General features: G+C 37.1%; 1 protein-coding gene across 3 annotated transcripts in view; it reads left to right on the forward strand.

Moving 5' to 3' along the window:
• The first annotated feature begins 742 nt into the window (after nucleotides 1-742).
• Nucleotides 743-7115, forward strand: part of LOC107711952 (semaphorin-3B-like) — a 32719-nt gene continuing 26346 nt past the window's right edge. For all 3 annotated transcript variants that reach the window (XM_016517050.1, XM_016517051.1, XM_016517052.1), the window contains exon 1: nucleotides 743-1231. The gene's annotated coding sequence lies outside the window, so the exon portion shown is untranslated. The remainder of the gene's footprint in view (nucleotides 1232-7115) is intronic.

Consider the following 7115-nt stretch of genomic DNA (forward strand, 5'->3'; position numbering starts at 1 on the left):
TTAGGTTGGTTTTAGGTCTGACTCATTCATGAATCAGACATTGCTAATTTCATATGAAGTCTGATAAAAGATGTGCAGTGTTCAGTGACTTTTCAGTCAGTTCCTCAAACAAACCTTTCAGAAGACTTGAAAAACTAGACTTGAACTGTTCTTCAAAAATTTCTGTGTTCCACAGAAGAAAATCATACAGGTTTTGGAACGACTAAGGGAGAGTTTATTTTTGGGTGAACTATCTCTTTAAAGGGGTCATATGATGCTTTTTAAAAGATCATTATTTTGTGTATTTGGTGTAACAGAATATGTTGACATGCTTTAATGTTCAAAAAACACATTATTTTTCAAATACTGTACATTATTGTAGGTCCTCTATGCCCCGCCTCTCTCAAACGCTTCGTTTTCTACAAAGCCCCGATAAAGAATATCTCTTTGGTTTTGAGACTTTAGTCTTTGCAACTTCAGGGATCTTATCTATGCACAATCAGCTTGTAACACTCCAAAGAGAAAGGAAAACTTGAAATCGCATCATATGACCCCTTTAATAGTTTACCTCATTACTCTCCAAAGGTGAGCTAAAGCACCGGAGTCCATAGGAACTCATCCAGAACTAATTAAAACATTCCAACATAACAAAACACACATCTGATAGTGTACATCCCAGTATTCACGAGAGAGAGAGAGAGAGACTTTTACCTCTGACCAGTCTCCACCCATAATAGCCTGCCATCCAGGAGGGAGTGGCTGACCGAGGCAGGGGAAAGAGAGAGAGGGAGAGGGAAAGCTGGAGAGCTCTGCGGTAGCAGTCAGCGCAAGAACCAAAGCAGAGAAATACTGAGAGAGAGAAGGAAAAAAGAAGGTAGATAGAGAAAGAACCACTGGAATTAGGAGCAAAGAAATAAAATAAAGGAGAAAGAGAGAAGTCTGGAAAATCATTTCAGACCACGACAGAAGAGACTGAGAGAGAGAGGGGAAAAAAGACAGAAACATGAATTAAAAGAAGTCTTGGACTTCACATTGGAGACACATGTCCACGTGTGGACTGTTACTGCTGCTGTGATCTGTCATTCCTCCTCACAGTGTGTGTGCGTGTTCTTGAGAGACTGAGGAGAGTGTGTGTGAGCCTGTTGTTCCTCTGGAGTCTACGGGACCATGGCACCTGTCAGGAATGGATGAACTTGAGGCTTAAAGGACTCTCGGAAGAGAAAGAAAGAGAAAAAAGCTGAAAGAGTAAAAGGTAAGTTAATTTATTTTCTAGCAATTTATAGTAATGCTGAGTCTTTGTGTGTAGGAGTGTGTGTGAATGGTTCTCCCTTTTTAATTTGTGATCAGTGGAGATTCATTTGTATTAACCAGCATCTAAATATCTTGATCCTTTGATATTTACTTGAATACTTTGAATAAAGGCCATACAACTAGTTGAAAAAGTGAGAGTGTGTACATTGGGTAGGGAGCCCTCCACTGCGACAAGCTGTTCGACCTCTTTGTGCATGTGTGTATTTAACATATTGTGCAGTATGTGGATGAATTGATGGGCTGGTATTGTGTTTCTAGATATGAATATAGTTAAGTCTGAGATCTTGTGTAATATATGGATAAATCATGGGTTGTTATGTTGTTCCAATTATGAAAACTAGTTTAGATTGTGTGTCTCTCCGTATGTGTGTGGACTGACCTATCTGGACTGTTTTCTTAATATAGAATGATATTAAAAGATTAAATGGTCTGTGAATAAGGGAGGGAGAAAGTGAGAGATAAAGAATGGAAGAGTGATAGGGAAAGACGTGTTCATTCTGTAAGTGTGTTTCTGCTGAAATATTTACCCTGGTGCAACTCTGACTGTTCCGGTGTTGCTCATGGGATGATGTTCTTTGGTTCGCACAAAGAGCAAAAGACTGTTATCATCACTCCATCATCAACATTTTATGATTTTTATATTTTCAAGCCCAAAACCATCACAGATTAATCAAAAGATGACAAGATGAGAGTGTATACTCACACATAAACACATACATTTAGTTCTTTCTTAATGGAAATGTACGATAGACTTCTATTAATCTTATTTAAAAAAAGCTAATACTATAGACTTTTTAAAACAAATCTTTAAACAAATATATATATGTGTGTGTGTGTGTGTGCTGTGTATATTTATATGTATATATAAATATAGACACATGTATATATTTTTTAAAAATATATGTAATATATATTATTTATATTATATAAATCATATATAAATATGAATATATGGACATGTAAATATTTCTTGAATATATACATGTATGTGTGAATATTTATATATACATATAAATATACAAAGTACACACATATATATTATGTAAACAAACTTTTCTTTTGGATAATCGATTTGACAGCATTATTTGCATTATTTGTCAATCACTGAGTTTTCACTGAGAACATCCCGGACGTCCCAAAAGAGTAGGTTTTTCAGATTTTGTATGTATAAGTATCAGTTTTGTATGTATGCACACAAAAACACACATAATCCATACCATGCACTACCCAAAATAGTAATTAGACACACAAACACCTACCCTCACTCAAACACACACACACACCACACAAGTGTTCACACAGAAACACAGTGTGTTTTTGGTGAAGAGAAGAATGTTGTGTTGTTTTAGTGGCGACTCTGAGCGAGCATTGTGTGTGCTTGTGTGTGTGTGTGCTTTATGAAATTACATGCAATGACTCATGCACACACAACTGAAAGGTCCCAGACTCTCCTTTAATGTGCATCTCCAAGTGACTTTCTTTATTTCTCTCTGGCTCCTTGATTCCTGCTCTCAGGATTAGGGGGTGGGTAGAGAGACAGAGAGAGCGTAAGTAAGAGAGATTGAGAGTGAGATGGCTTTTAGCCCGGTGCCTCAGCCGGTGTGGATCGTTAATTGAGCTGCTCCCATAGGGGGGTATCAGACCCCACATTAATTTGGCTCCCCCTCCTTACACGCGCACACACACACACTCGTGCTTTCACCCTCACACAAACTCGCACTCTCTTTTAGGGCCCTTTATATCCATCTATTAGACCACAGTTGTCAGATGTCCTGTCACTGCTGGAGTTTCTATTCTGACAGGAGATTGCGTGTGGGTGTGGGTGGATGTCTCTATGGTGTGATTATTGATTGTTTTGTGGAGTGTAGTACTATTTAACTCTGGTGGGACCTGTAGGCCTGAACACATTAGGTTGTCTTGTAACAAAGAATTCATTCTATACATCACTATAAATGTTTCTGGATTAAAGTAAAGCCATGGAAAATATTTCAGGGATCTACAGTTGTGTTCTCCAGGCCTGAAAAAGTCATCTACATTTAATAAAATCATAGAAAAATAATATTGATAAAAATGATAAATGATATTTAAGTTAAAAGATTTCATCAGCTATTGCTTTTGTTTAGAATTAAACTTGAGAACAAGCCATGGTGATGTCTGATTTGTAAGCAAATCATTTTGAGTCGGTTCTTTTCAGTTACTCAGTTGAATCAGTTCACTAAATGATTCATTAATGAAACAGTCTGAATCAAAATTATTTTTATGTAATCACACATGCTTGAAAAGGATGTGAAAAGCTGTTGGTCAAAAAGTGTGGGAACCCTAAAATGAAACCTTAAGTTTAAGGACATTCCTGGTAGATGAAGCAACCACAGAAAGGCTACTGATATGACTGGAGCGATCATCTCATTTGTAAATGATTTTACACTTAAAAAATACTATTAATTTCTTTGTGTAAAACTTTTTCAAGGAGAAAAATACTGAGTGCATTTTTAATGTGTATTGTTTACTGTAGTCACCACTGCAGTGACACTTCATAACAAGCGGTATTGTAAACTTTTACAGTCTTTTCAAGTCTGAATTAATAATTCATTGTAACTTGAGCAAGATCAAAGACCTGGTTTGGCATATAGCTTGCAGAAGTTAATAATTTAACAATAAAAGCGCTATCTATAATACTTGTTATCTCTTCCTGTTTTGATTATTGAGATATTGAGATTATTTATGTTGAGTGTCTGTGATTTTCCTTGAGAATGTCCACCAAGAGTTTTTAGAGGATATGAAGATGGCGAGAGAAGAACAGGATCGAGTCAACAAGTGCAAAAATGTTGAACAGGTCAGTTTACCGAAGGAGGGACGACATACTTACTCTGGGGGGAAAGGGGAAGATGAATAGATAAGGACAGAATGATAGACCAGGAAGGATTAGAGAGCAGTGAAGGAGGGTGTTGATTTTTGTAATGATACTGTAGCAAATGATGTGTGTATGTTTGTGTGTTCGTGCAGGTGTGTGTGTGTGTGTGAGAGTGGGGTATAAGTTGTTTTTATGACGTAAGTGTGTGTGCATGTGCTGATTAAGGTCATTGTGATAGTCTTTTGTGCTGCTGTTGCCACATTTCACTTCTCACATATGCACACTTTCAATATACACACTCACTACAAACAGTTTCACTATACACTACTTTTCAAAAATGTGGCGTCAGGAAGATGTTTTTGAAGTCTCTTATGCTCTCCAAGGCAGCATTTATTTGATCAAAAATATAGTCAAAATAGCAATATTGTGAAATATTATTGCAATTGAAAGTAACCGTTTTCTACTGTAATATATTTTTTACATTTTCATTTATTACCGTGATGCAAAGCTGAATTTTCAGCAGTTATTACTCCTGTCTTCAGTGTCACATGATCTTCAGAAATCATTCTAATATGCTGATTTGGTGCTCAAGAAACATTTCTTATTATTATCAATGCTGAAAACATGGTGCTGCTTAATATTTTTGAAACCATACATTTTATTCAGGATTCTTTGATGAATAGAACTGGAACTAGAATGGAGTTGAAAAGAACAGCATTACTTTTGTAACAATATAAAAGCCTTTACTGTCACTTTTGATCAATATAGTGTGATACTACTGAATAAAAGTTATATATATATATATATATATAACTTAAGACTGGTTTTGTGGTCCAGGGTCACATATATATAATACTAATCTCAGACTTTTGAATGGTAATGCATCTCATAGATCTTTCATGGTTTCTAAAATGAGGTGATAATATTTGCTAAACCTCATATTTATATTTAACGAAAAAAAAGATTTATGAGCCTTTCAAACAATGGGGAGCACCTCAAATGTCCTCAATAGTCCGTTTTTGACATGTTTCACTACATTTGTGTATTTCACTATATTTTCAAACTTTCAAAATTTACCCCGCAAAAGTACAGTCAAACCTGTGCACACACAAATTTACATAGATTATATAGATAACACATTACACTGAGTTTGATCAACCCCCCTCAGATGAATGTGTTTTTGGCTAAAGTATTTTTCCATCACTATACTGTACATTTATTTTTAAGTCAGGGCTATAGAGGCATGATGTCATTAGACAGTGCCCGCAGAAGTGTGTGTGTTTGTGTGTGTGTGTGTGCGTGTGTGTTCATATGGGTCTGAAAGATGACAAAACATTGCTGCTTGATTAAAAAGAGGGAGGCATTCCTGAACACATGCTTTTAAAACAGGGAGTGTGTTTGTTTGTGTAGTGCCTGTGAGTGTGTATGTCTGTTGTTATGTGGCCATGATAAAAGAGGCAACAGATAAATCATGATGACCTGCAAGATGTAGGTTGCTTTGGAAAGATGAGTTATGTCAGTAGCATTTTATGAAAATGAATGAAATATGTGATGACAGTTTTTATTTTGTATTTATTTTATTATTTAAAAAGAACCCAGCATTAGGTAACAGAATTGGATTTCCTTTGTCCAAATAGTTCTTCCACAAATTCAAAATAATTTTTAATGGAAGCGTTAAGGAACGGGAATTGTTAAGAGGCATCAAAGCTAAATAGGTAACATTCCTCTGTCTCCTTCTCTACTAACTTCCCAAACTGTTTGTCATTCACATTCGGCCTCACTAGAGCTCTATGAATTGATTGTAGTAGGGGATGGAATACAGCGTGACACCTTTTTAAAAGGTGCAAATGACTCTGTGACACTGATAGATTTCCCCTTTAATAGAACTGGACTGAGTGTGACTGGACACACCGAAAGTGGCTAAAGATGCCACTATATATATATAGAAAGAGAGAGTGACAGTCGGAGAGAAAAAGAAAGAACAATACATTAAAAAGGCATTAAGGATTATGGGTAATGGAGCAGGCCCGTCAGTGTGGATTAGCTAATGCTCATCAGAGAGTAGAAGTGGTGTGTGTGTGTGTGTGCATGAAAGTGGGAAGAATGTGTCCCTACATACACCCCTCAGTAGTATGCTACTCATGTCTGTGTGTGTGTGTGGTTAGGTTGCATCCTAGCTCATTACCCCATAGTGGTCGACTAAAGTGTGTGTTCAGCAGCAGCTTTTAAATAATGAAAGAAGATAGAAGATATCGGACGTGCACAGATAGCAGTTTGTGTGTGTTTGAAAAATGGAGTCCCAGGATGAGGAGAGATGGGGGTGGTTGCAGATTTGGATTTGATGCCCACAAACTCCTAACAAGCTACCTGCTTGAGTGTGTGTGTGATGTGTGTGTGTGTGTGTGTGTGTGTGTGCATGTGTGTGTGAGTAAGAGAGAATATAATCCTCTCTTAGCAAACTTATTTGATTTCGTAAGTGGAACAGCACTCTTCTGCTCTAGACATATTTACATACTGCAGAAGCGCCACTGGAGAAACTAGTGATCAAGTGAAATAATGACTGTGTGTGTGTGTGTGTGTGTTGAAGGTCCATTCCCTTTGAGATTCTACCCTCTAGCACTCTAAGCCATAGTAAATCAATACCTGTCAATCACATACGCATACGCATACACACAAACACACACACACACACACCTGACTGCTGTACACACCCTCAATGGTTATTTGCCCTAGGGCACCTCAGAGCAGATAGTGGGGCAGTTTTGTCTGTGTATGTGTGTGGAGATGATAAATGTGGAATTCTTTGGTTTCCTTATTACTGTGTGGTTGTTAGCAGTCAGAATGTTTCTCTAATTAGTCAAATAGTGATTAGCACTAGCAATTCCCACACGTTTCCATTAACACGGACACCTTCTGGACTGGATGTCAGCTGGTATTGACCTTTCCTGAACATACAGCAAATAGTGTGTGTGTG

The sequence above is a fragment of the Sinocyclocheilus rhinocerous genome, unplaced genomic scaffold (genome assembly GCF_001515625.1).
Source record: "Sinocyclocheilus rhinocerous isolate Xijiao unplaced genomic scaffold, SAMN03320098_v1.1 scaffold1168, whole genome shotgun sequence".
Taxonomy (NCBI): domain Eukaryota; kingdom Metazoa; phylum Chordata; class Actinopteri; order Cypriniformes; family Cyprinidae; genus Sinocyclocheilus; species Sinocyclocheilus rhinocerous.